The sequence below is a fragment of the Phalangium opilio genome, unplaced genomic scaffold, assembly GCF_054372755.1.
Source record: "Phalangium opilio isolate 3A_F unplaced genomic scaffold, DU_Popi_V2 ptg000070l_1, whole genome shotgun sequence".
Classification (NCBI taxonomy): domain Eukaryota; kingdom Metazoa; phylum Arthropoda; class Arachnida; order Opiliones; family Phalangiidae; genus Phalangium; species Phalangium opilio.
Genome location: NW_028324182.1, coordinates 214,682 through 237,962, shown reverse-complemented (window position 1 = coordinate 237,962; position 23,281 = coordinate 214,682). Strand labels below are relative to the sequence as shown.

General features: G+C 38.1%; 15 non-coding genes and 54 pseudogenes across 15 annotated transcripts; 47 read left to right on the top strand and 22 right to left on the bottom strand.

Moving 5' to 3' along the window:
- The first annotated feature begins 3 nt into the window (after positions 1–3).
- LOC149659519 (5S ribosomal RNA) lies at positions 4–106 on the top strand (annotated as a pseudogene).
- Positions 107–243: 137 nt separating this feature from the next.
- Positions 244–362, top strand: LOC149659518 (5S ribosomal RNA). The gene has a single exon (XR_016369542.1). It is a non-coding gene; the product is annotated as a 5S ribosomal RNA (ribosomal RNA).
- Positions 363–485: 123 nt separating this feature from the next.
- On the top strand, positions 486–604 carry LOC149659517 (5S ribosomal RNA). The gene has a single exon (XR_016369507.1). It is a non-coding gene; the product is annotated as a 5S ribosomal RNA (ribosomal RNA).
- A 352-nt stretch (positions 605–956) lies between these two features.
- On the top strand, positions 957–1,075 carry LOC149659516 (5S ribosomal RNA; annotated as a pseudogene).
- A 135-nt stretch (positions 1,076–1,210) lies between these two features.
- On the top strand, positions 1,211–1,329 carry LOC149659515 (5S ribosomal RNA). The gene has a single exon (XR_016369449.1). It is a non-coding gene; the product is annotated as a 5S ribosomal RNA (ribosomal RNA).
- Positions 1,330–1,681: 352 nt separating this feature from the next.
- On the top strand, positions 1,682–1,800 carry LOC149659514 (5S ribosomal RNA; annotated as a pseudogene).
- A 135-nt stretch (positions 1,801–1,935) lies between these two features.
- Positions 1,936–2,054, top strand: LOC149659513 (5S ribosomal RNA). The gene has a single exon (XR_016369448.1). It is a non-coding gene; the product is annotated as a 5S ribosomal RNA (ribosomal RNA).
- Positions 2,055–2,412: 358 nt separating this feature from the next.
- On the top strand, positions 2,413–2,531 carry LOC149659512 (5S ribosomal RNA; annotated as a pseudogene).
- Positions 2,532–2,677: 146 nt separating this feature from the next.
- On the top strand, positions 2,678–2,780 carry LOC149659511 (5S ribosomal RNA; annotated as a pseudogene).
- Positions 2,781–2,917: 137 nt separating this feature from the next.
- LOC149659510 (5S ribosomal RNA) lies at positions 2,918–3,036 on the top strand. Its single transcript, XR_016369670.1, has one exon. It is a non-coding gene; the product is annotated as a 5S ribosomal RNA (ribosomal RNA).
- A 122-nt stretch (positions 3,037–3,158) lies between these two features.
- Positions 3,159–3,277, top strand: LOC149659509 (5S ribosomal RNA). The gene has a single exon (XR_016369231.1). It is a non-coding gene; the product is annotated as a 5S ribosomal RNA (ribosomal RNA).
- Positions 3,278–3,629: 352 nt separating this feature from the next.
- Positions 3,630–3,748, top strand: LOC149659508 (5S ribosomal RNA; annotated as a pseudogene).
- A 135-nt stretch (positions 3,749–3,883) lies between these two features.
- Positions 3,884–4,002, top strand: LOC149659507 (5S ribosomal RNA). Its single transcript, XR_016369446.1, has one exon. It is a non-coding gene; the product is annotated as a 5S ribosomal RNA (ribosomal RNA).
- Positions 4,003–4,354: 352 nt separating this feature from the next.
- LOC149659506 (5S ribosomal RNA) lies at positions 4,355–4,473 on the top strand (annotated as a pseudogene).
- Positions 4,474–4,608: 135 nt separating this feature from the next.
- Positions 4,609–4,727, top strand: LOC149659505 (5S ribosomal RNA). The gene has a single exon (XR_016369445.1). It is a non-coding gene; the product is annotated as a 5S ribosomal RNA (ribosomal RNA).
- Positions 4,728–5,085: 358 nt separating this feature from the next.
- LOC149659504 (5S ribosomal RNA) lies at positions 5,086–5,204 on the top strand (annotated as a pseudogene).
- A 146-nt stretch (positions 5,205–5,350) lies between these two features.
- On the top strand, positions 5,351–5,453 carry LOC149659503 (5S ribosomal RNA; annotated as a pseudogene).
- Positions 5,454–5,590: 137 nt separating this feature from the next.
- LOC149659502 (5S ribosomal RNA) lies at positions 5,591–5,709 on the top strand. Its single transcript, XR_016369669.1, has one exon. It is a non-coding gene; the product is annotated as a 5S ribosomal RNA (ribosomal RNA).
- Positions 5,710–5,831: 122 nt separating this feature from the next.
- On the top strand, positions 5,832–5,950 carry LOC149659501 (5S ribosomal RNA). Its single transcript, XR_016369230.1, has one exon. It is a non-coding gene; the product is annotated as a 5S ribosomal RNA (ribosomal RNA).
- A 352-nt stretch (positions 5,951–6,302) lies between these two features.
- Positions 6,303–6,421, top strand: LOC149659500 (5S ribosomal RNA; annotated as a pseudogene).
- A 136-nt stretch (positions 6,422–6,557) lies between these two features.
- LOC149659499 (5S ribosomal RNA) lies at positions 6,558–6,676 on the top strand. Its single transcript, XR_016369444.1, has one exon. It is a non-coding gene; the product is annotated as a 5S ribosomal RNA (ribosomal RNA).
- Positions 6,677–7,028: 352 nt separating this feature from the next.
- On the top strand, positions 7,029–7,147 carry LOC149659498 (5S ribosomal RNA; annotated as a pseudogene).
- Positions 7,148–7,283: 136 nt separating this feature from the next.
- Positions 7,284–7,402, top strand: LOC149659497 (5S ribosomal RNA). The gene has a single exon (XR_016369443.1). It is a non-coding gene; the product is annotated as a 5S ribosomal RNA (ribosomal RNA).
- A 358-nt stretch (positions 7,403–7,760) lies between these two features.
- LOC149659496 (5S ribosomal RNA) lies at positions 7,761–7,879 on the top strand (annotated as a pseudogene).
- A 145-nt stretch (positions 7,880–8,024) lies between these two features.
- On the top strand, positions 8,025–8,127 carry LOC149659495 (5S ribosomal RNA; annotated as a pseudogene).
- A 362-nt stretch (positions 8,128–8,489) lies between these two features.
- Positions 8,490–8,608, top strand: LOC149659494 (5S ribosomal RNA; annotated as a pseudogene).
- A 135-nt stretch (positions 8,609–8,743) lies between these two features.
- On the top strand, positions 8,744–8,846 carry LOC149659493 (5S ribosomal RNA; annotated as a pseudogene).
- A 138-nt stretch (positions 8,847–8,984) lies between these two features.
- Positions 8,985–9,103, top strand: LOC149659492 (5S ribosomal RNA; annotated as a pseudogene).
- A 137-nt stretch (positions 9,104–9,240) lies between these two features.
- Positions 9,241–9,359, top strand: LOC149659491 (5S ribosomal RNA; annotated as a pseudogene).
- A 134-nt stretch (positions 9,360–9,493) lies between these two features.
- On the top strand, positions 9,494–9,596 carry LOC149659490 (5S ribosomal RNA; annotated as a pseudogene).
- Positions 9,597–10,198: 602 nt separating this feature from the next.
- LOC149659489 (5S ribosomal RNA) lies at positions 10,199–10,317 on the top strand (annotated as a pseudogene).
- Positions 10,318–10,455: 138 nt separating this feature from the next.
- Positions 10,456–10,574, top strand: LOC149659488 (5S ribosomal RNA; annotated as a pseudogene).
- A 137-nt stretch (positions 10,575–10,711) lies between these two features.
- LOC149659487 (5S ribosomal RNA) lies at positions 10,712–10,829 on the top strand (annotated as a pseudogene).
- A 134-nt stretch (positions 10,830–10,963) lies between these two features.
- LOC149659486 (5S ribosomal RNA) lies at positions 10,964–11,066 on the top strand (annotated as a pseudogene).
- Positions 11,067–11,668: 602 nt separating this feature from the next.
- Positions 11,669–11,787, top strand: LOC149659485 (5S ribosomal RNA; annotated as a pseudogene).
- Positions 11,788–11,925: 138 nt separating this feature from the next.
- LOC149659484 (5S ribosomal RNA) lies at positions 11,926–12,044 on the top strand (annotated as a pseudogene).
- A 137-nt stretch (positions 12,045–12,181) lies between these two features.
- On the top strand, positions 12,182–12,300 carry LOC149659483 (5S ribosomal RNA; annotated as a pseudogene).
- A 362-nt stretch (positions 12,301–12,662) lies between these two features.
- On the top strand, positions 12,663–12,781 carry LOC149659482 (5S ribosomal RNA; annotated as a pseudogene).
- Positions 12,782–12,919: 138 nt separating this feature from the next.
- Positions 12,920–13,022, top strand: LOC149659481 (5S ribosomal RNA; annotated as a pseudogene).
- A 585-nt stretch (positions 13,023–13,607) lies between these two features.
- LOC149659480 (5S ribosomal RNA) lies at positions 13,608–13,710 on the top strand (annotated as a pseudogene).
- A 137-nt stretch (positions 13,711–13,847) lies between these two features.
- LOC149659479 (5S ribosomal RNA) lies at positions 13,848–13,966 on the top strand. The gene has a single exon (XR_016369685.1). It is a non-coding gene; the product is annotated as a 5S ribosomal RNA (ribosomal RNA).
- Positions 13,967–14,103: 137 nt separating this feature from the next.
- On the top strand, positions 14,104–14,206 carry LOC149659478 (5S ribosomal RNA; annotated as a pseudogene).
- A 122-nt stretch (positions 14,207–14,328) lies between these two features.
- Positions 14,329–14,431, top strand: LOC149659477 (5S ribosomal RNA; annotated as a pseudogene).
- A 137-nt stretch (positions 14,432–14,568) lies between these two features.
- On the top strand, positions 14,569–14,687 carry LOC149659476 (5S ribosomal RNA; annotated as a pseudogene).
- A 136-nt stretch (positions 14,688–14,823) lies between these two features.
- Positions 14,824–14,942, top strand: LOC149659475 (5S ribosomal RNA; annotated as a pseudogene).
- Positions 14,943–15,319: 377 nt separating this feature from the next.
- Positions 15,320–15,438, top strand: LOC149659474 (5S ribosomal RNA; annotated as a pseudogene).
- A 120-nt stretch (positions 15,439–15,558) lies between these two features.
- LOC149659473 (5S ribosomal RNA) lies at positions 15,559–15,677 on the top strand. The gene has a single exon (XR_016369677.1). It is a non-coding gene; the product is annotated as a 5S ribosomal RNA (ribosomal RNA).
- Positions 15,678–16,007: 330 nt separating this feature from the next.
- Positions 16,008–16,126, bottom strand: LOC149659472 (5S ribosomal RNA; annotated as a pseudogene).
- Positions 16,127–16,487: 361 nt separating this feature from the next.
- On the bottom strand, positions 16,488–16,606 carry LOC149659471 (5S ribosomal RNA; annotated as a pseudogene).
- Positions 16,607–16,727: 121 nt separating this feature from the next.
- LOC149659470 (5S ribosomal RNA) lies at positions 16,728–16,846 on the bottom strand (annotated as a pseudogene).
- Positions 16,847–16,982: 136 nt separating this feature from the next.
- On the bottom strand, positions 16,983–17,101 carry LOC149659469 (5S ribosomal RNA; annotated as a pseudogene).
- Positions 17,102–17,462: 361 nt separating this feature from the next.
- LOC149659468 (5S ribosomal RNA) lies at positions 17,463–17,581 on the bottom strand (annotated as a pseudogene).
- Positions 17,582–17,702: 121 nt separating this feature from the next.
- LOC149659467 (5S ribosomal RNA) lies at positions 17,703–17,821 on the bottom strand (annotated as a pseudogene).
- A 136-nt stretch (positions 17,822–17,957) lies between these two features.
- Positions 17,958–18,076, bottom strand: LOC149659466 (5S ribosomal RNA; annotated as a pseudogene).
- A 361-nt stretch (positions 18,077–18,437) lies between these two features.
- Positions 18,438–18,556, bottom strand: LOC149659465 (5S ribosomal RNA; annotated as a pseudogene).
- A 121-nt stretch (positions 18,557–18,677) lies between these two features.
- LOC149659464 (5S ribosomal RNA) lies at positions 18,678–18,796 on the bottom strand (annotated as a pseudogene).
- A 136-nt stretch (positions 18,797–18,932) lies between these two features.
- On the bottom strand, positions 18,933–19,051 carry LOC149659463 (5S ribosomal RNA; annotated as a pseudogene).
- A 362-nt stretch (positions 19,052–19,413) lies between these two features.
- Positions 19,414–19,532, bottom strand: LOC149659462 (5S ribosomal RNA; annotated as a pseudogene).
- Positions 19,533–19,652: 120 nt separating this feature from the next.
- LOC149659461 (5S ribosomal RNA) lies at positions 19,653–19,771 on the bottom strand (annotated as a pseudogene).
- Positions 19,772–19,907: 136 nt separating this feature from the next.
- Positions 19,908–20,026, bottom strand: LOC149659460 (5S ribosomal RNA; annotated as a pseudogene).
- Positions 20,027–20,388: 362 nt separating this feature from the next.
- On the bottom strand, positions 20,389–20,507 carry LOC149659459 (5S ribosomal RNA; annotated as a pseudogene).
- Positions 20,508–20,627: 120 nt separating this feature from the next.
- Positions 20,628–20,746, bottom strand: LOC149659458 (5S ribosomal RNA; annotated as a pseudogene).
- A 137-nt stretch (positions 20,747–20,883) lies between these two features.
- Positions 20,884–21,002, bottom strand: LOC149659457 (5S ribosomal RNA; annotated as a pseudogene).
- Positions 21,003–21,137: 135 nt separating this feature from the next.
- LOC149659456 (5S ribosomal RNA) lies at positions 21,138–21,256 on the bottom strand. The gene has a single exon (XR_016369229.1). It is a non-coding gene; the product is annotated as a 5S ribosomal RNA (ribosomal RNA).
- A 120-nt stretch (positions 21,257–21,376) lies between these two features.
- On the bottom strand, positions 21,377–21,495 carry LOC149659455 (5S ribosomal RNA; annotated as a pseudogene).
- A 360-nt stretch (positions 21,496–21,855) lies between these two features.
- On the bottom strand, positions 21,856–21,974 carry LOC149659454 (5S ribosomal RNA; annotated as a pseudogene).
- Positions 21,975–22,336: 362 nt separating this feature from the next.
- On the bottom strand, positions 22,337–22,455 carry LOC149659453 (5S ribosomal RNA; annotated as a pseudogene).
- Positions 22,456–22,575: 120 nt separating this feature from the next.
- On the bottom strand, positions 22,576–22,694 carry LOC149659452 (5S ribosomal RNA; annotated as a pseudogene).
- Positions 22,695–22,830: 136 nt separating this feature from the next.
- On the bottom strand, positions 22,831–22,949 carry LOC149659451 (5S ribosomal RNA; annotated as a pseudogene).
- Between the last annotated feature and the right edge of the window lie 332 nt (positions 22,950–23,281).

The following is a 23,281-nucleotide window of genomic DNA, read 5'->3' as shown; positions in this document are numbered from 1 at the left end:
CTCGGCAACGGCCATATCACGCTGAAAAAAACGGTTCTCCTCCGATCACCGAAGTTAAGCAGCGTCGAGCGCAGTCAGTACTTGGGAACACTGCGTGCCGTTGGCTTTTTCCTTTTTGTTTCCTCTTTTAAATTCCACCAGATATGAAAAAACCAAACATAATTTTCTTTTTGTTATTGTTTTAAAAAGATGAAGGTTAATTTTCTCACTTAATATAAATTCGAATTATTAACTAGCACTCTCGGCAACGGCCATATCACGCTGAAAACACCGGTTCTCGTCCGATCACCGAAGTTAAGCAGCGTCGAGCGCAGTCAGTACTTGGGAGGGAGACCACTTAGGAACACTGCGTGCCGTTGACTTTTTCACTTTTTTTTTTCTCTTTTAAATTCCAATAGATATGAAAAAAGCAAGCATATCTTCTTTTTGTTATTGTTTTATAAAGATGAAGTTTAATTGAATTCAAATTATTAACTAGCATTCTCGGCAACGGCCATATCACGCTGAAAACACCGGTTCTCGTCCGATCACCGAAGTTAAGCAGCGTCGAGCGCAGTCAGTACTTGGGAGGGAGACCACTTAGGAACACTGCGTGCCGTTGGTTTTTCACATTTTTCCACTTTTAAATTCCAATAGATATGAAAAAAGCAAACATATCTTCTTTTTGTTATTGTTTTATAAAGATGAAGGTCAATTTGTCTCACTTAATTTAAATTCGAATTATTAACTAGAACTCTCGGCAACGGGCATATCCAGCTGAAAAAAACGGTTCTCCTCCGATCACCGAAGTTAAGCAGCGCAGTCAGTACTTGGGAACACTGCGTGCCGTTGGCTTTTTCATTTTTGTTTCCTCTTTTAAATTCCACCAGATATGAAAAAAGCAAACATATCTTCATTTTGTTATTGTTTTATAAAGATGAAGTTTAATTGAATTCAAATTATTAACTAGCACTCTCGGCAACGGCCATATCATGCTGAATACACCGGTTCTCGTCCGATCACCGAAGTTGAGCAGCGTCGAGCGCAGTCAGTACTTGGGAGGGAGACCACTTAGGAATACTGCGTGCCGTTGGCTTTTTCACTTTTTTTTTCCTCTTTTAAATTCCAATAGATATGAAAAAAGCAAACTTATTTTCTTTTTGTTATTGTTTTAAAAAGATGGTCAATTTGTCTCACTTAATTTGAATTCGAATTATTATCTAGCACTCTCAGCAACGGCCATATCACGCTGAAAACACCGGTTCTCGTCCGATCACCGAAGTTAAGCAGCGTCGAGCGCAGTCAGTACTTGGGAGGGAGACCACTTAGGAACACTGCGTGCCGTTGGTTTTTCACTTTTTTCCACTTTTAAATTCCAATAGATATGAAAAAAGCAAACATATCTTCTTTTTGTTATTGTTTTATAAAGATGAAGGTCAATTTGTCTCACTTAATTTAAATTCGAATTATTAACTAGAACTCTCGGCAACGGCCATATCACGCTGAAAAAAACGGTTCTCCTCCGATCACCGAAGTTAAGCAGCGCAGTCAGTACTTGGAAACACTGCGTGCCGTTGGCTTTTTCCTTTTTGTTTCCTCTTTTAAATTCCACCAGATATGAAAAAAGCAAACATATCTTCTTTTTGTTATTGTTTTATAAAGATGAAGTTTAATTGAATTCAAATTATTAACTAGCACTCTCGGCAACGGCCATATCATGCTGAATACACCGGTTCTCGTCCGATCACCGAAGTTGAGCAGCGTCGAGCGCAGTCAGTACTTGGGAGAGAGACCACTTAGGAATACTGCGTGCCGTTGGCTTTTTCACTTTTTTTTTCCTCTTTTAAATTCCAATAGATATGAAAAAAGCAAACTTATATTCTTTTTGTTATTGTTTTAAAAAGATGGTCAATTTGTCTCACTTAATTTAAATTCGAATTATTATCTAGCACTCTCAGCAACGGCCATATCACGCTGAAAACACCGGTTCTCGTCCGATCACCGAAGTTAAGCAGCGTCGAGCGCAGTCAGTACTTGGGAGGGAGACCACTTAGGAACACTGCGTGCCGTTGGTTTTTCACTTTTTTCCACTTTTAAATTCCAATAGATATGAAAAAAGCAAACATATTTTCTTTTTGTTATTGTTTGAAAAGATGAAGGTTAATTTGTCTCACTTAATTTAAATTCGAATTATTAACTAGAACTCTCGGCAACGGTTATATCACACTGAAAAAAACGGTTCTCCTCCGATCACCGAAGTTAAGCAGCGTCGAGCGCAGTCAGTACTTGGGAACACTGCGTGCCGTTGGCTTTTTCCTTTTTGTTTCCTCTTTTAAATTCCACCAGATATGAAAAAAGCAAACATATCTTCTTTTTGTTAGTGTTTTATAAAGATGAAGTTTAATTGAACTCAAATTATTAATTAGCACTCTCGGCAACGGCCATATCATGCTGAATACACCGGTTCTCGTCCGATCACCGAAGTTGAGCAGCGTCGAGCGCAGTCAGTACTTGGGAGGGAGACCACTTAGGAACACTACGTGCCGTTGGGTTTTTCACTTTTTTTTTCACTTTTTTTTTCACTTTTAAATTCCAATAGATATGAAAAAAGCAAACTTATTTTCTTTTTGTTATTGTTTTAAAAAGATGGTCAATTTGTCTCACTTAATTTAAATTCGAATTATTATCTAGCACTCTCAGCAACGGCCATATCACGCTGAAAACACCGGTTCTCGTCCGATCACCGAAGTTAAGCAGCGTCGAGCGCAGTCAGTACTTGGGAACACTGCGTGCCGTTGGCTTTTTCCTTTTTGTTTCCTCTTTTAAATTCCACCAGATATGAAAAAACCAAACATAATTTTCTTTTTGTTATTGTTTTAAAAAGATGAAGGTTAATTTTCTCACTTAATATAAATTCGAATTATTAACTAGCACTCTCGGCAACGGCCATATCACGCTGAAAACACCGGTTCTCGTCCGATCACCGAAGTTAAGCAGCTTCGAGCGCAGTCAGTACTTGGGAGGGAGACCACTTAGGAACACTGCGTGCCGTTGACTTTTTCACTTTTTTTTTCTCTTTTAAATTCCAATAGATATGAAAAAAGCAAGCATATCTTCTTTTTGTTATTGTTTTATAAAGATGAAGTTTAATTGAATTCAAATTATTAACTAGCATTCTCGGCAACGGCCATATCACGCTGAAAACACCGGTTCTCGTCCGATCACCGAAGTTAAGCAGCGTCGAGTGCAGTCAGTACTTGGGAGGGAGACCACTTAGGAACACTGCGTGCCGTTGGTTTTTCACTTTTTTCCACTTTTAAATTCCAATAGATATGAAAAAAGCAAACATATCTTCTTTTTGTTATTGTTTTATAAAGATGAAGGTCAATTTGTCTCACTTAATTTAAATTCGAATTATTAACTAGAACTCTCGGCAACGGCCATATCCAGCTGAAAAAAACGGTTCTCCTCCGATCACCGAAGTTAAGCAGCGCAGTCAGTACTTGGGAACACTGCGTGCCGTTGGCTTTTTCCTTTTTGTTTCCTCTTTTAAATTCCACCAGATATGAAAAAAGCAAACATATCTTCATTTTGTTATTGTTTTATAAAGATGAAGTTTAATTGAATTCAAATTATTAACTAGCACTCTCGGCAACGGCCATATCATGCTGAATACACCGGTTCTCGTCCGATCACCGAAGTTGAGCAGCGTCGAGCGCAGTCAGTACTTGGGAGGGAGACCACTTAGGAATACTGCGTGCCGTTGGCTTTTTCACTTTTTTTTTCCTCTTTTAAATTCCAATAGATATGAAAAAAGCAAACTTATTTTCTTTTTGTTATTGTTTTAAAAAGATGGTCAATTTGTCTCACTTAATTTGAATTCGAATTATTATCTAGCACTCTCAGCAACGGCCATATCACGCTGAAAACACCGGTTCTCGTCCGATCACCGAAGTTAAGCAGCGTCGAGCGCAGTCAGTACTTGGGAGGGAGACCACTTAGGAACACTGCGTGCCGTTGGTTTTTCACTTTTTTCCACTTTTAAATTCCAATAGATATGAAAAAAGCAAACATATCTTCTTTTTGTTATTGTTTTATAAAGATGAAGGTCAATTTGTCTCACTTAATTTAAATTCGAATTATTAACTAGAACTCTCGGCAACGGCCATATCACGCTGAAAAAAACGGTTCTCCTCCGATCACCGAAGTTAAGCAGCGCAGTCAGTACTTGGAAACACTGCGTGCCGTTGGCTTTTTCCTTTTTGTTTCCTCTTTTAAATTCCACCAGATATGAAAAAAGCAAACATATCTTCTTTTTGTTATTGTTTTATAAAGATGAAGTTTAATTGAATTCAAATTATTAACTAGCACTCTCGGCAACGGCCATATCATGCTGAATACACCGGTTCTCGTCCGATCACCGAAGTTGAGCAGCGTCGAGCGCAGTCAGTACTTGGGAGAGAGACCACTTAGGAATACTGCGTGCCGTTGGCTTTTTCACTTTTTTTTTCCTCTTTTAAATTCCAATAGATATGAAAAAAGCAAACTTATATTCTTTTTGTTATTGTTTTAAAAAGATGGTCAATTTGTCTCACTTAATTTAAATTCGAATTATTATCTAGCACTCTCAGCAACGGCCATATCACGCTGAAAACACCGGTTCTCGTCCGATCACCGAAGTTAAGCAGCGTCGAGCGCAGTCAGTACTTGGGAGGGAGACCACTTAGGAACACTGCGTGCCGTTGGTTTTTCACTTTTTTCCACTTTTAAATTCCAATAGATATGAAAAAAGCAAACATATTTTCTTTTTGTTATTGTTTGAAAAGATGAAGGTTAATTTGTCTCACTTAATTTAAATTCGAATTATTAACTAGAACTCTCGGCAACGGTTATATCACACTGAAAAAAACGGTTCTCCTCCGATCACCGAAGTTAAGCAGCGTCGAGCGCAGTCAGTACTTGGGAACACTGCGTGCCGTTGGCTTTTTCCTTTTTGTTTCCTCTTTTAAATTCCACCAGATATGAAAAAAGCAAACATATCTTCTTTTTGTTAGTGTTTTATAAAGATGAAGTTTAATTGAACTCAAATTATTAATTAGCACTCTCGGCAACGGCCATATCATGCTGAATACACCGGTTCTCGTCCGATCACCGAAGTTGAGCAGCGTCGAGCGCAGTCAGTACTTGGGAGGGAGACCACTTAGGAACACTACGTGCCGTTGGGTTTTTCACTTTTTTTTTCACTTTTTTTTTCACTTTTAAATTCCAATAGATATGAAAAAAGCAAACTTATTTTCTTTTTGTTATTGTTTTAAAAAGATGGTCAATTTGTCTCACTTAATTTAAATTCGAATTATTATCTAGCACTCTCAGCAACGGCCATATCACGCTGAAAACACCGGTTCTCGTCCGATCACCGAAGTTAAGCAGCGTCGAGCGCAGTCAGTACTTGGGAACACTGCGTGCCGTTGGCTTTTTCCTTTTTGTTTCCTCTTTTAAATTCCACCAGATATGAAAAAACCAAACATAATTTTCTTTTTGTTATTGTTTTAAAAAGATGAAGGTTAATTTTCTCACTTAATATAAATTCGAATTATTAACTAGCACTCTCGGCAACGGCCATATCACGCTGAAAACACCGGTTCTCGTCCGATCACCGAAGTTAAGCAGCTTCGAGCGCAGTCAGTACTTGGGAGGGAGACCACTTAGGAACACTGCGTGCCGTTGACTTTTTCACTTTTTTTTTCTCTTTTAAATTCCAATAGATATGAAAAAAGCAAGCATATCTTCTTTTTGTTATTGTTTTATAAAGATGAAGTTTAATTGAATTCAAATTATTAACTAGCATTCTCGGCAACGGCCATATCACGCTGAAAACACCGGTTCTCGTCCGATCACCGAAGTTAAGCAGCGTCGAGTGCAGTCAGTACTTGGGAGGGAGACCACTTAGGAACACTGCGTGCCGTTGGTTTTTCACTTTTTTCCACTTTTAAATTCCAATAGATATGAAAAAAGCAAACATATCTTCTTTTTGTTATTGTTTTATAAAGATGAAGGTCAATTTGTCTCACTTAATTTAAATTCGAATTATTAACTAGAACTCTCGGCAACGGCCATATCCAGCTGAAAAAAACGGTTCTCCTCCGATCACCGAAGTTAAGCAGCGCAGTCAGTACTTGGGAACACTGCGTGCCGTTGGCTTTTTCCTTTTTGTTTCCTCTTTTAAATTCCACCAGATATGAAAAAAGCAAACATATCTTCATTTTGTTATTGTTTTATAAAGATGAAGTTTAATTGAATTCAAATTATTAACTAGCACTCTCGGCAACGGCCATATCATGCTGAATACACCGGTTCTCGTCCGATCACCGAAGTTGAGCAGCGTCGAGCGCAGTCAGTACTTGGGAGGGAGACCACTTAGGAATACTGCGTGCCGTTGGCTTTTTCACTTTTTTTTTTCCTCTTTTAAATTCCAATAGATATGAAAAAAGCAAACTTATTTTCTTTTTGTTATTGTTTTAAAAAGATGGTCAATTTGTCTCACTTAATTTGAATTCGAATTATTATCTAGCACTCTCAGCAACGGCCATATCACGCTGAAAACACCGGTTCTCGTCCGATCACCGAAGTTAAGCAGCGTCGAGCGCAGTCAGTACTTGGGAGGGAGACCACTTAGGAACACTGCGTGCCGTTGGTTTTTCACTTTTTTCCACTTTTAAATTCCAATAGATATGAAAAAAGCAAACATATCTTCTTTTTGTTATTGTTTTATAAAGATGAAGGTCAATTTGTCTCACTTAATTTAAATTCGAATTATTAACTAGAACTCTCGGCAACGGCCATATCACGCTGAAAAAAACGGTTCTCCTCCGATCACCGAAGTTAAGCAGCGCAGTCAGTACTTGGAAACACTGCGTGCCGTTGGCTTTTTCCTTTTTGTTTCCTCTTTTAAATTCCACCAGATATGAAAAAAGCAAACATATCTTCTTTTTGTTATTGTTTTATAAAGATGAAGTTTAATTGAATTCAAATTATTAACTAGCACTCTCGGCAACGGCCATATCATGCTGAATACACCGGTTCTCGTCCGATCACCGAAGTTGAGCAGCGTCGAGCGCAGTCAGTACTTGGGAGAGAGACCACTTAGGAATACTGCGTGCCGTTGGCTTTTTCACTTTTTTTTTCTTTTTTTTAAATTCCAATAGATATGAAAAAAGCAAACTTATATTCTTTTTGTTATTGTTTTAAAAAGATGGTCAATTTGTCTCACTTAATTTAAATTCGAATTATTATCTAGCACTCTCAGCAACGGCCATATCACGCTGAAAACACCGGTTCTCGTCCGATCACCGAAGTTAAGCAGCGTCGAGCGCAGTCAGTACTTGGGAGGGAGACCACTTAGGAACACTGCGTGCCGTTGGTTTTTCACTTTTTTCCACTTTTAAATTCCAATAGATATGAAAAAAGCAAACATATTTTCTTTTTGTTATTGTTTGAAAAGATGAAGGTTAATTTGTCTCACTTAATTTAAATTCGAATTATTAACTAGAACTCTCGGCAACGGTTATATCACACTGAAAAAAACGGTTCTCCTCCGATCACCGAAGTTAAGCAGCGTCGAGCGCAGTCAGTACTTGGGAACACTGCGTGCCGTTGGCTTTTTCCTTTTTGTTTCCTCTTTTAAATTCCACCAGATATGAAAAAAGCAAACATATCTTCTTTTTGTTAGTGTTTTATAAAGATGAAGTTTAATTGAATTCAAATTATTAATTAGCACTCTCGGCAACGGCCATATCATGCTGAATACACCGGTTCTCGTCCGATCACCGAAGTTGAGCAGCGTCGAGCGCAGTCAGTACTTGGGAGGGAGACCACTTAGGAACACTACGTGCCGTTGGGTTTTTCACTTTTTTTTCACTTTTTTTTTCACTTTTAAATTCCAATAGATATGAAAAAAGCAAACTTATTTTCTTTTTGTTATTGTTTTAAAAAGATGGTCAATTTGTCTCACTTAATTTAAATTCGAATTATTATCTAGCACTCTCAGCAACGGCCATATCACGCTGAAAACACCGGTTCTCGTCCGATCACCGAAGTTAAGCAGCGTCGAGCGCAGTCAGTACTTGGGAACACTGCGTGCCGTTGGCTTTTTCCTTTTTGTTTCCTCTTTTAAATTCCACCAGATATGAAAAAACCAAACATAATTTTCTTTTTGTTATTGTTTTAAAAAGATGAAGGTTAATTTTCTCACTTAATTTAAATTCGAATTATTAACTAGCACTCTCGGCAACGGCCATATCACGCTGAAAACACCGGTTCTCGTCCGTTCACCGAAGTTAAGCAGCGTCGAGCGCATTCAGTACTTGGGAACACAGCGTGCCGTTGGCTTTTTCCTTTTTGTTTCCTCTTTTAAATTCCAATAGATATGAAAAAAGCAAACATGTCTTCTTTTTGTTATTGTTTTATAAAGATGAAGGTTAATTAAATTCAAATTATTAAATAGCACTCTCGGCAACGGCCATATAACGCTGAAAACACCGGTTCTCGTCCGATCACCGAAGTTAAGCAGCGTCGAGCGCAGTCAGTACTTGGGAGGCAGACAACTTGGGAACACTGCGTGTCGTTGGCTTTTTCACTTTTTTTCCTCTATTAAATTCCAATAGATATGAAAAAAGCAAACTTATTTTCTTTTTTTATTGTTTTAAAAAGATGAAGGTCAATTTGTCTCACTTAATTTAAATTCGAATTATTATCTAGCACTCTCAGCAACGGCCATATCACGCTGAAAACACCGGTTCTCGTCCGATCACCGAAGTTAAGCAGCGTCGAGCGCAGTCAGTACTTGGGAACACTGCGTGCCGTTGGCTTTTTCCTTTTTGTTTCCTCTTTTAAATTCCACCAGATATGAAAAAACCAAACATAATTTTCTTTTTGTTATTGTTTTAAAAAGATGAAGGTTAATTTGTCTCACTTAATTTAAATTCGAATTATTAACTAGCACTCTCAGCAACGGCCATATCACGCTGACAACACCGGTTCCCGTCCGATCACCGAAGTTAAGCAGCGTCGATCGCAGTCAGTACTTGGGAGGGAGACCACTTAGGAACACTGCGTGCCGTTGGCTTTTTCACTTCTTTTTCCTCTTTTAAATTCCAATAGATATGAAAAAAGCAAACTTATTTTCTTTTTGTTATTGTTTTAAAAAGATGAAGGTTAATTTGTCTCACTTAATTTAAATTCGAATTATTAACTAGCACTCTCGGCAACGGCCATATCACGCTGAAAACACCGGTTCTAGTCCTATCACCGAAGTTAAGCAGCGTCGAGCGCAGTCAGTACTTGGGAGGGAGACCACTTAGGAACACTACGTGCCGTTGGGTTTTTCACTTTTTTTTTCACTTTTAAATTCCAATAGATATGAAAAAAGCAAACTTATTTTCTTTTTGTTATTGTTTTAAAAAGATGGTCAATTTGTCTCACTTAATTTAAATTCGAATTATTATCTAGCACTCTCAGCAACGGCCATATCACGCTGAAAACACCGGTTCTCGTCCGATCACCGAAGTTAAGCAGCGTCGAGCGCAGTCAGTACTTGGGAACACTGCGTGCCGTTGGCTTTTTCACTTTTATTTCCTCTTTTAAATTCCATGAGATATGAAAAAAGCAAACATATCTTCTTTTTATTATTGATTTATAAAGATGAAGGTTAATTTGTCTCACTTAATTTAAATCCGAATTATTAACTAGCACTCTCGGCAACGGCCATATCACGCTGAAAACACCGGTTCTAGTCCTATCACCGAAGTTAAGCAGCGTCGAGCGCAGTCAGTACTTGGGAACACTGCGTGCCGTTGGCTTTTTCCTTTTTGTTTCCTCTTTTAAATTCCACCAGATATGAAAAAACCAAACATAATTTTCTTTTTGTTATTGTTTTAAAAAGATGAAGGTTAATTTTCTCACTTAATTTAAATTCGAATTATTAACTAGCACTCTCGGCAACGGCCATATCACGCTGAAAACACCGGTTCTCGTCCGTTCACCGAAGTTAAGCAGCGTCGAGCGCATTCAGTACTTGGGAACACAGCGTGCCGTTGGCTTTTTCCTTTTTGTTTCCTCTTTTAAATTCCAATAGATATGAAAAAAGCAAACATGTCTTATTTTTGTTATTGTTTTATAAAGATGAAGGTTAATTAAATTCAAATTATTAAATAGCACTCTCGGCAACGGCCATATAACGCTGAAAACACCGGTTCTCGTCCGATCACCGAAGTTAAGCAGCGTCGAGCGCAGTCAGTACTTGGGAGGCAGACAACTTGGGAACACTGCGTGTCGTTGGCTTTTTCACTTTTTTTTCCTCTATTAAATTCCAATAGATATGAAAAAACCAAACATAATTTTCTTTTTGTTATTGTTTTAAAAAGATGAAGGTTAATTTGTCTCACTTAATTTAAATTCGAATTATTAACTAGCACTCTCAGCAACGGCCATATCACGCTGACAACACCGGTTCCCGTCCGATCACCGAAGTTAAGCAGCGTCGATCGCAGTCAGTACTTGGGAGGGAGACCACTTAGGAACACTGCGTGCCGTTGGCTTTTTCACTTCTTTTTCCTCTTTTAAATTCCAATAGATATGAAAAAAGCAAACTTATTTTCTTTTTGTTATTGTTTTAAAAAGATGAAGGTTAATTTGTCTCACTTAATTTAAATTCGAATTATTAACTAGCACTCTCGGCAACGGCCATATCACGCTGAAAACACCGGTTCTAGTCCTATCACCGAAGTTAAGCAGCGTCGAGCGCAGTCAGTACTTGGGAGGAGACCACTTAGGAACACTACGTGCCGTTGGGTTTTTCACTTTTTTTTTCACTTTTAAATTCCAATAGATATGAAAAAAGCAAACTTATTTTCTTTTTGTTATTGTTTTAAAAAGATGGTCAATTTGTCTCACTTAATTTAAATTCGAATTATTATCTAGCACTCTCAGCAACGGCCATATCACGCTGAAAACACCGGTTCTCGTCCGATCACCGAAGTTAAGCAGCGTCGAGCGCAGTCAGTACTTGGGAACACTGCGTGCCGTTGGCTTTTTCACTTTTATTTCCTCTTTTAAATTCCATGAGATATGAAAAAAGCAAACATATCTTCTTTTTATTATTGATTTATAAAGATGAAGGTTAATTTGTCTCACTTAATTTAAATCCGAATTATTAACTAGCACTCTCGGCAACGGCCATATCACGCTGAAAACACCGGTTCTAGTCCTATCACCGAAGTTAAGCAGCGTCGAGCGCAGTCAGTACTTGGGAACACTGCGTGCCGTTGGCTTTTTCCTTTTTGTTTCCTCTTTTAAATTCCACCAGATATGAAAAAACCAAACATAATTTTCTTTTTGTTATTGTTTTAAAAAGATGAAGGTTAATTTTCTCACTTAATTTAAATTCGAATTATTAACTAGCACTCTCGGCAACGGCCATATCACGCTGAAAACACCGGTTCTCGTCCGTTCACCGAAGTTAAGCAGCGTCGAGCGCATTCAGTACTTGGGAACACAGCGTGCCGTTGGCTTTTTCCTTTTTGTTTCCTCTTTTAAATTCCAATAGATATGAAAAAAGCAAACATGTCTTCTTTTTGTTATTGTTTTATAAAGATGAAGGTTAATTAAATTCAAATTATTAAATAGCACTCTCGGCAACGGCCATATAACGCTGAAAACACCGGTTCTCGTCCGATCACCGAAGTTAAGCAGCGTCGAGCGCAGTCAGTACTTGGGAGGCAGACAACTTGGGAACACTGCGTGTCGTTGGCTTTTTCACTTTTTTTTCCTCTATTAAATTCCAATAGATATGAAAAAACCAAACATAATTTTCTTTTTGTTATTGTTTTAAAAAGATGAAGGTTAATTTGTCTCACTTAATTTAAATTCGAATTATTAACTAGCACTCTCAGCAACGGCCATATCACGCTGACAACACCGGTTCCCGTCCGATCACCGAAGTTAAGCAGCGTCGATCGCAGTCAGTACTTGGGAGGGAGACCACTTAGGAACACTGCGTGCCGTTGGCTTTTTCACTTCTTTTTCCTCTTTTAAATTCCAATAGATATGAAAAAAGCAAACTTATTTTCTTTTTGTTATTGTTTTAAAAAGATGAAGGTTAATTTGTCTCACTTAATTTAAATCCGAATTATTAACTAGCACTCTCGGCAACGGCCATATCACGCTGAAAACACCGGTTCTAGTCCTATCACCGAAGTTAAGCAGCGTCGAGGGCAGTCAGTACTTGGGAGGGAGACCACTTAGGAACACTGCGTGCCGTTGGCTTTTTCACTTTTTTTTCCTCATTTAAATTCCAATAGATATGAAAAAAGCAAACTTATTTTCTTTTTGTTATTGTTTTAAAAAGATGAAGGTTAATTTGTCTCACGTAATTTAAATTCGAATTATTAACTAGCACTCTCGCCAACGGCCATATCACGCTGAAAAAAACCATTCTCCTCCGATCACCGAAGCTAAGCAGCGTCGAGCGCAGTCAGTACTTGGGAACACTGCGTGCCGTTGGCTTTTTCCTTTTTGTTTCCTCTTTTAAATTCCACCAGATATGAAAAAAGCAAACATATCTTCTTTTTGTTATTGTTTTATAAAGATGAACGTTAATTAAATTCAAATTATTAACTAGCACTCACGGCAACGGCCATATCACGCTGAATACACCGGTTCTCGTCCGATCACCGAAGTTAAGCAGCGTCGAGCGCAGTCAGTACTTGGGAGGGAGACCACTTAGGAACACTGCATGCCGTTGGCTATTTCACTTTTTTTTTCCTCTTTTAAATTCCAATAGATATGAAAAAAGCAAACTTATTTTCTTTTTGTTATTGTTTTAAAAAGATGAAGGTCAATTTGTCTCACTTAATTTAAATTCGAATTATTATCTAGCACTCTCAGCAACGGCCATATCACGCTGAAAACACCGGTTCTCGTGCGATCACCGAAGTTAAGTAGCGTCGAGCGCAGTCAGTACTTGGGAACACTGCGTGCCGTTGGCTTTTTCCTTTTCGTTTCCTCTTTTAAATTCCACCAGATATAAAAAACCAAACATAATTTTATTTTTGTTATTGTTTTAAAAAGATGAAGGTTAATTTGTCTCACTTAATTTAAATTGGAATTATTAACTAGCACTCTCGGCAACGGCCATATCACGCTGAAAAAAACGGTTCTCGTCCGATCACCGAAGTTAAGCAGCGTCGTGCGCAGTCAGTACTTGGGAACACTGCGTGCCTTTGGCTTTTTCCTTTTTGCTTCCTCTTTTAAATTCATCCAGATATGAAAAAAGCAAACATATCTTCTTTTTGATATTGTTTTATAAAGATGAAAGTTAATTAAATTCAAATTATTAACTAGCCCTCGGCAACGGCCATATCACGCTGAATACACCGGTTTTCGTCCGATCACCAAAGTTAAGCAGCGTCGAGCGCAGTCAGTACTTGGGAACACAGCGTGCCGTTGGCTTTTTCCTTTTTGTTTCGTCTTTTAAATTCCACCAGATATGAAAAAAGCAAACATATCTTCTTTTTGTTATTGTTTTATAAAGATGAAGTTTTATTGAATTCAAATTATTAACTAGCACTCTCGGCAACGGCCATATCATGCTGAATACACCGGTTCTCGTCCGTTCACCGAAGTTAAGCAGCGTCGAGCGCAGTCAGTACTTGGGAACACTGCGTGCCGTTGGCTTTTTCCTTTTTGATTCCTCTTTTAAATTCCATCAGATATGAAAAAACCAAACATATCTTCTTTTTGTTATTGTTTTATAAATATGAAGGTTAATTTGTCTCACTTAATTTAAATTCGAATTATTAACTAGCACTCACGGCAACGGCCATATCACGCTGAATACACCGGTTCTCGTCCGATCACCGAAGTTAAGCAGCGTCGAGTGCAGTCAGTACTTGGGAGGGAGACCACTTAGGAACACTGCGTGCCGTTGGCTATTTCACTTTTTTTTCCTCTTTTAAATTCCAATAGATATGAAAAAAGCAAACTTATTTTCTTTTTGTTATTGTTTTAAAAAGATGAAGGTCAATTTGTCTCACTTAATTTAAATTCGAATTATTATCTAGCACTCTCAGCAACGGCCATATCACGCTGAAAACACCGGTTCTCGTCCGATCACCGAAGTTAAGTAGCGTCGAGCGCAGTCAGTACTTGGGAACACTGCGTGCCGTTGGCTTTTTCCTTTTCGTTTCCTCTTTTAAATTCCACCAGATATAAAAAACCAAACATAATTTTATTTTTGTTATTGTTTTATAAAGATGAAGTTTTATTGAATTCAAATTATTAACTAGCACTCTCGGCAACGGCCATATCATGCTGAATACACCGGTTCTCGTCCGTTCACCGAAGTTAAGCAGCGTCAAGCGCAGTCAGTACTTGGGAACACTGCGTGCCGTTGGCTTATTCCTTTTTGATTCCTCTTTTAAATTCCATCAGATATGAAAAAACCAAACATATCTTCTTTTTGTTATTGTTTTATAAATATGAAAGTTAATTTGTCTCACTTAATTTAAGTTCGAATTATTAACTAGCACTCTCAGCAACGGCCATATCACGCTGACAACACCGGTTCCCGTCCGATCACCGAAGTTAAGCAGCGTCGATCGCAACCAGTACTTGGGAGGGAGACCACTTAGGAACACTGCGTGCCGTTGGCTTTTTCACTTTTTTTCCTCTTTTAAATTCCAATAGATATGAAAAAAGCAAACTTATTTTCTTTTTGTTATTGTTTTAAAAAGATGAAGGTTAATTTGTCTCACTTAATTTAAATTCGAATTATTAACTAGCACTCTCGGCAACGGCCATATCACGCTGAAAACACCGGTTCTAGTCCTATCACCGAAGTTAAGCAGCGTCGAGGGCAGTCAGTACTTGGGAGGGAGACCACTTAGGAACACTGCGTGCCGTTGGCTTTTTCACATTTTTTTCCTCATTTAAATTCCAACAGATATGAAAAAAGCAAACTTATTTTCTTTTTGTTATTGTTTTAAAAAGATGAAGGTTAATTTGTCTCACGTAATTTAAATTCGAATTATTAACTAGCACTCTCGCCAACGGCCATATCACGCTGAATAAAACGATTCTCCTCCGATCACCGAAGTTAAGCAGCGTCGAGCGCAGTCAGTACTTGGGAACACTGCGTGCCGTTGGCTTTTTCCTTTTTGTTTCCTCTTTTAAATTCCACCAGATATGAAAAAAGCAAACATATCTTCTTTTTGTTATTGTTTTAAAAAGATAAAGATTAATTTGTCTCACTTAATTTAAATTCGAATTATTAACTAGCACTCTCGCCAACGGCCATATCGCGCTGAAAACACCGGTTCTAGTCCTATCACCGAAGATAAGCAGCGTCGAGCGCAGTCAGTACTTGGGAGGGAGACCACTTAGGAACACTGCGTGACGTTGGTTTTTCACTTTTTTTCCACTTTTAAATTCCAATAGATATGAAAAAAGCAAACATATCTTCTTTTTGTTATTGTTCTATAAAGATGAAGGTTAATTAAATTCAAATTATTAAATAGAACTCTGGGCAACGGCCATATCACGCTGAAAACACCGGTTCTCGTCCGATCACCGAAGTTAAGCAGCGTCGAGCGCAGTCAGTACTTGGGAGGGAGACCACTTAGGAACACTGCGTGCCGTTGGCTTTTTCACTTTTTTTCCACTTTTATATTCCAATAAATTTCAAAAAAGCAAACATTATCAAAAAGATGATATGTTTGCTTTTTTTCATATCTGGTGGAATTTAAAAGAGGAAACAAAAAGGAAAAAGCCAAAGGCACGCAGTGATCCCAAGTACTGACTGCGCTCGACGCTGCTTAACTTCGGTGATCGGACGAGAACCGTTTTTTTCAGCGCGATATGGCCGTTAATAATTTGAATTTAATTAACCTTCATCTTTATAAGACAATAACAAAAAGAAGATATGTTTGCTTTTTTCATATCTATTGGAATTTAAAAGTGGAAAAAAAGTGAAAAACCAACGGCACGCAGTGTTCCTAAGTGGTCTCCCTACCAAGTACTGACTGCGCTCGACGCTGCTTATCTTCGGTGATCGGACAAGAACCGGTGTTTTCAGCGTGATATGGCCGCTGCCGAGAGTGCTATTTAATAATTTGAATTTAATTAACCTTAATCTTTATAAAACAATAACAAAAAGAAGATATGGTTGCTTTTTTATATCTGGTGGAATTTAAAAGAGGAAACAAAAGTGAAAAAGCCAACGGCACGCAGAGTTTCCAAGTACTGACTGCGCTCGACGCTGCTTAACTTCGGTTATAGGACTAGAACCGGTGTTTTCAGCGTGATATGGCCGTCGCCGAGAGTGCTAGTTAATAATTCGAATTTAAATTAAGTGAGACAAATTAACCTTCATCTTTTTAAAACGATAACAAAAAGAAAATATGTTTGCTTTTTTTAAATTTATTGGAATATAAAAGTGGAAAAAAAAGTGAAAAAGCCAACGGCACGCAGTGTTCCTAAGCGGTCTCCCTCCCAAGTACTGACTGCGCTCGACGCTGCTTAACTTCGGTGATCGGACGAGAACCGTTTTTTTCAGCGCGATATGGCCGTTGCCGAGAGTGCTATTTAATAATTTGAATTTAATTAACCTTCATCTTTATAAGACAATAACAAAAAGAAGATATGTTTGCTTTTTTCATACCTATTGGAATTTAAAAGTGGAAAAAAAAGTGAAAAACCAACGGCACGCAGTGTTCTTAAGTGGTCTCCCTCCCACGTACTGACTGCGCTCGACGCTGCTTAACTTCGGTGATAGGATTAGAACCGGTGTTTTCAGCGTGATATGGCCGTTGCCGAGAGTGCTAGTTAATAATTCGAATTTAAATTAAGTGAGACAAATTAACCTTCATCTTTTTAAAACAATATCACAAAGAAAAAAAGTTTGGTTTTTTCATATCTATTGGAATTTAAAAGAGGAAAAAAAGTGAAAAAGCCAACGGGACGCAGTGTTCCTAAGTGGTCTCCCTCCCAAGTACTGACTGCGATCGACGCTGCTTAACTTCGGTGATCGGACAAGAAGCGGTGTTTTCAGCGTGATATGGCCGCTGCCGAGAGTGCTATTTAATAATTTGAATTTAATTAACCTTAATCTTTATAAAACAATAACAAAAAGAAGATATGGTTGCTTTTTTATATCTGGTGGAATTTAAAAGAGGAAACAAAAGTGAAAAAGCCAACGGCACGCAGAGTTTCCAAGTACTGACTGCGCTCGACGCTGCTTAACTTCGGTTATAGGACTAGAACCGGTGTTTTCAGCGTGATATGGCCGTCGCCGAGAGTGCTAGTTAATAATTCGAATTTAAATTAAGTGAGACAAATTAACCTTCATCTTTTTAAAACGATAACAAAAAGAAAATATGTTTGCTTTTTTTAAATTTATTGGAATATAAAAGTGGAAAAAAAAGTGAAAAAGCCAACGGCACGCAGTGTTCCTAAGTGGTCTCCCTCCCAAGTACTGACTGCGCTCGACGCTGCTTAACTTCGGTGATCGGACGAGAACCGTTTTTTTCAGCGCGATATGGCCGTTGCCGAGAGTGCTATTTAATAATTTGAATTTAATTAACCTTCATCTTTATAAGACAATAACAAAAAGAAGATATGTTTGCTTTTTTCATACCTATTGGAATTTAAAAGTGGAAAAAAAAGTGAAAAACCAACGGCACGCAGTGTTCTTAAGTGGTCTCCCTCCCACGTACTGACTGCGCTCGACGCTGCTTAACTTCGGTGATAGGATTAGAACCGGTGTTTTCAGCGTGATATGGCCGTTGCCGAGAGTGCTAGTTAATAATTCGAATTTAAATTAAGTGAGACAAATTAACCTTCATCTTTTTAAAACAATATCACAAAGAAAAAAAGTTTGGTTTTTTCATATCTATTGGAATTTAAAAGAGGAAAAAAAGTGAAAAAGCCAACGGCACGCAGTGTTCCTAAGTGGTCTCCCTCCCAAGTACTGACTGCGATCGACGCTGCTTAACTTCGGTGATCGGACAAGAACCGGTGTTTTCAGCGTGATATGGCCGCTGCCGAGAGTGCTATTTAATAATTTGAATTTAATTAACCTTAATCTTTATAAAACAATAACAAAAAGAAGATATGGTTGCTTTTTTATATCTGGTGGAATTTAAAAGAGGAAACAAAAGTGAAAAAGCCAACGGCACGCAGAGTTTCCAAGTACTGACTGCGCTCGACGCTGCTTAACTTCGGTTATAGGACTAGAACCGGTGTTTTCAGCGTGATATGGCCGTCGCCGAGAGTGCTAGTTAATAATTCGAATTTAAATTAAGTGAGACAAATTAACCTTCATCTTTTTAAAACGATAACAAAAAGAAAATATGTTTGCTTTTTTTAAATTTATTGGAATATAAAAGTGGAAAAAAAAGTGAAAAAGCCAACGGCACGCAGTGTTCCTAAGTGGTCTCCCTCCCAAGTACTGACTGCGCTCGACGCTGCTTAACTTCGGTGATCGGACGAGAACCGTTTTTTTCAGCGCGATATGGCCGTTGCCGAGAGTGCTATTTAATAATTTGAATTTAATTAACCTTCATCTTTATAAGACAATAACAAAAAGAAGATATGTTTGCTTTTTTCATACCTATTGGAATTTAAAAGTGGAAAAAAAAGTGAAAAACCAACGGCACGCAGTGTTCTTAAGTGGTCTCCCTCCCACGTACTGACTGCGCTCGACGCTGCTTAACTTCGGTGATAGGATTAGAACCGGTGTTTTCAGCGTGATATGGCCGTTGCCGAGAGTGCTAGTTAATAATTCGAATTTAAATTAAGTGAGACAAATTAACCTTCATCTTTTTAAAACAATATCACAAAGAAAAAAAGTTTGGTTTTTTCATATCTATTGGAATTTAAAAGAGGAAAAAAAGTGAAAAAGCCAACGGCACGCAGTGTTCCTAAGTGGTCTCCCTCCCAAGTACTGACTGCGATCGACGCTGCTTAACTTCGGTGATCGGACGAGAACCGGTGTTTTCAGCGTGATATGGCCGCTGCCGAGAGTGCTATTTAATAATTTGAATTTAATTAACCTTAATCTTTATAAAACAATAACAAAAAGAAGATATGGTTGCTTTTTTATATCTGGTGGAATTTAAAAGAGGAAACAAAAGTGAAAAAGCCAACGGCACGCAGAGTTTCCTAGTACTGACTGCGCTCGACGCTGCTTAACTTCGGTGATAGGACTAGAACCGGTGTTTTCAGCGTGATATGGCCGTCGCCGAGAGTGCTAGTTAATAATTCGAATTTAAATTAAGTGAGACAAATTAACCTTCATCTTTTTAAAACAATAACAAAAAGAAAATATGTTTGCTTTTTTTAAATTTATTGGAATATAAAAGTGGAAAAAAAAAGTGAAAAAGCCCACGGCACGCAGTGATCCTAAGTGGTCTCCCTCCCAAGTACTGACTGCGCTCGACGCTGCTTAACTTCGGTGATCGGACGAGAACCGTTTTTTTCAGCACGATATGGCTGTTGCCGAGAGTGCTATTTAATAATTTGAATTTAATTAACCTTCATCTTTATAAGACAATAACAAAAAGAAGATATGTTTGCTTTTTTCATATCTATTGGAATTTAAAAGTGGAAAAAAAGTGAAAAACCAACGGCACGCAGTATTCTTAAGTGGTCTCCCTCCCACGTACTGACTGCGCTCGACGCTGCTTAACTTCGGTGATAGGATTAGAACCGGTGTTTTCAGCGTGATATGGCCGTTGCCGAGAGTGCTAGTTAATAATTCGAATTTAAATTAAGTGAGACAAATTAACCTTCATCTTTTTAAAACAATAACAAAAAGAAAAAAAGTTTGGTTTTTTCATATCTATTGGAATTTAAAAGAGGAAAAAAAGTGAAAAAGCCAACGGCACGCAGTGTTCCTAAGTGGTCTCCCTCCCAAGTACTGACTGCGATCGACGCTGCTTAACTTCGGTGATCGGACGAGAACCGGTGTTTTCAGCGTGATATGGCCGCTGCCGAGAGTGCTATTTAATAATTTGAATTTAATTAACCTTAATCTTTATAAAACAATAACAAAAAGAAGATATGGTTGCTTTTTTATATCTGGTGGAATTTAAAAGAGGAAACAAAAGTGAAAAAGCCAACGGCACGCAGAGTTTCCTAGTACTGACTGCGCTCGACGCTGCTTAACTTCGGTGATAGGACTAGAACCGGTGTTTTCAGCGTGAGATGGCCGTCGCCGAGAGTGCTAGTTAATAATTCGAATTTAAATTAAGTGAGACAAATTAACCTTCATCTTTTTAAAACAATAACAAAAAGAAAATATGTTTGCTTTTTTTAAATTTATTGGAATATAAAAGTGGAAAAAAAAAGTGAAAAAGCCCACGGCACGCAGTGATCCTAAGTGGTCTCCCTCCCAAGTACTGACTGCGCTCGACGCTGCTTAACTTCGGTGATCGGACGAGAACCGTTTTTTTCAGCACGATATGGCTGTTGCCGAGAGTGCTATTTAATAATTTGAATTTAATTAACCTTCATCTTTATAAGACAATAACAAAAAGAAGATATGTTTGCTTTTTTCATATCTATTGGAATTTAAAAGTGGAAAAAAAGTGAAAAACCAACGGCACGCAGTATTCTTAAGTGGTCTCCCTCCCACGTACTGACTGCGCTCGACGCTGCTTAACTTCGGTGATAGGATTAGAACCGGTGTTTTCAGCGTGATATGGCCGTTGCCGAGAGTGCTAGTTAATAATTCGAATTTAAATTAAGTGAGACAAATTAACCTTCATCTTTTTAAAACAATAACAAAAAGAAAAAAAGTTTGGTTTTTTCATATCTTTTGGAATTTAAAAGAGGGAAAAAAAGTGAAAAAGCCATCGGCACGCAGTGTTCCTAAGTGGTCTCCCTCCCAAGTACTGACTGCGCTAGACGCTGCTTAACTTCGGTGATCGGAGGAGAAGCGTTTTTTTCAGCGTGATATGGCCGTTGCCGAGAGTGCTAGTTAATAATTCGAATTTAAATTAAGTGAGACAAATTAACCTTCATCTTTTCAAACAATAACAAAAAGAAAATAAGTTTGCTTTTTTCATATCTATTGGAATTTAAAAGTGAAAAAAAAGTGAAAAAGCCTACGGCACGTAGTGTTCTTAAGTGGTCTCCCTCCCAAGTACTGACTGCGCTCGACGCTGCTTAACTTCGGTGATCGGACGAGAACCGGTGTATTCAGCATGATATGGCCGTTGCCGAGAGTGCTACTTAATAATTTGAATTTAATTAACCTTCATCTTTATAAAAATATAAAAAAAGAAGGTATGTTTGCTTTTTTATATCTGGTGGAATTTAAAAGAGGAAACAAAAGTGAAAAAGCCAACGGCACGCAGTGTTCCTAAGTGGTCTCCCTCCCAAGTACTGACTGCGATCGACGCTGCTTAACTTCGGTGATCGGACAAGAACCGGTGTTTTCAGCGTGATATGGCCGCTGCCGAGAGTGCTATTTAATAATTTGAATTTAATTAACCTTAATCTTTATAAAACAATAACAAAAAGAAGATATGGTTGCTTTTTTATATCTGGTGGAATTTAAAAGAGGAAACAAAAGTGAAAAAGCCAACGGCACGCAGAGTTTCCAAGTACTGACTGCGCTCGACGCTGCATAACTTCGGTTATAGGACTAGAACAGGTGTTTTCAGCGTGATATGGCCGTTGCCGAGAGTGCTAGTTAATAATTCGAATTTAAATTAAGTGAGACAAATTAACCTTCATCTTTTTAAAACAATAACAAAAAGAAAAAAAGTTTGGTTTTTTCATATCTATTGGAATTTAAAAGAGGAAAAAAAGTGAAAAAGCCAACGGCACGCAGTGTTCCTAAGTGGTCTCCCTCCCAAGTACTGACTGCGATCGACGCTGCTTAACTTCGGTGATCGGACGAGAACCGGTGTTTTCAGCGTGATATGGCCGCTGCCGAGAGTGCTATTTAATAATTTGAATTTAATTAACCTTAATCTTTATAAAACAATAACAAAAAGAAGATATGGTTGCTTTTTTATATCTGGTGGAATTTAAAAGAGGAAACAAAAGTGAAAAAGCCAACGGCACGCAGAGTTTCCTAGTACTGACTGCGCTCGACGCTGCTTAACTTCGGTGATAGGACTAGAACCGGTGTTTTCAGCGTGATATGGCCGTCGCCGAGAGTGCTAGTTAATAATTCGAATTTAAATTAAGTGAGACAAATTAACCTTCATCTTTTTAAAACAATAACAAAAAGAAAATATGTTTGCTTTTTTTAAATTTATTGGAATATAAAAGTGGAAAAAAAAAGTGAAAAAGCCCACGGCACGCAGTGATCCTAAGTGGTCTCCCTCCCAAGTACTGACTGCGCTCGACGCTGCTTAACTTCGGTGATCGGACGAGAACCGTTTTTTTCAGCACGATATGGCTGTTGCCGAGAGTGCTATTTAATAATTTGAATTTAATTAACCTTCATCTTTATAAGACAATAACAAAAAGAAGATATGTTTGCTTTTTTCATATCTATTGGAATTTAAAAGTGGAAAAAAAGTGAAAAACCAACGGCACGCAGTATTCTTAAGTGGTCTCCCTCCCACGTACTGACTGCGCTCGACGCTGCTTAACTTCGGTGATAGGATTAGAACCGGTGTTTTCAGCGTGATATGGCCGTTGCCGAGAGTGCTAGTTAATAATTCGAATTTAAATTAAGTGAGACAAATTAACCTTCATCTTTTTAAAACAATAACAAAAAGAAAAAAAGTTTGGTTTTTTCATATCTATTGGAATTTAAAAGAGGAAAAAAAGTGAAAAAGCCAACGGCACGCAGTGTTCCTAAGTGGTCTCCCTCCCAAGTACTGACTGCGATCGACGCTGCTTAACTTCGGTGATCGGACGAGAACCGGTGTTTTCAGCGTGATATGGCCGCTGCCGAGAGTGCTATTTAATAATTTGAATTTAATTAACCTTAATCTTTATAAAACAATAACAAAAAGAAGATATGGTTGCTTTTTTATATCTGGTGGAATTTAAAAGAGGAAACAAAAGTGAAAAAGCCAACGGCACGCAGAGTTTCCTAGTACTGACTGCGCTCGACGCTGCTTAACTTCGGTGATAGGACTAGAACCGGTGTTTTCAGCGTGAGATGGCCGTCGCCGAGAGTGCTAGTTAATAATTCGAATTTAAATTAAGTGAGACAAATTAACCTTCATCTTTTTAAAACAATAACAAAAAGAAAATATGTTTGCTTTTTTTAAATTTATTG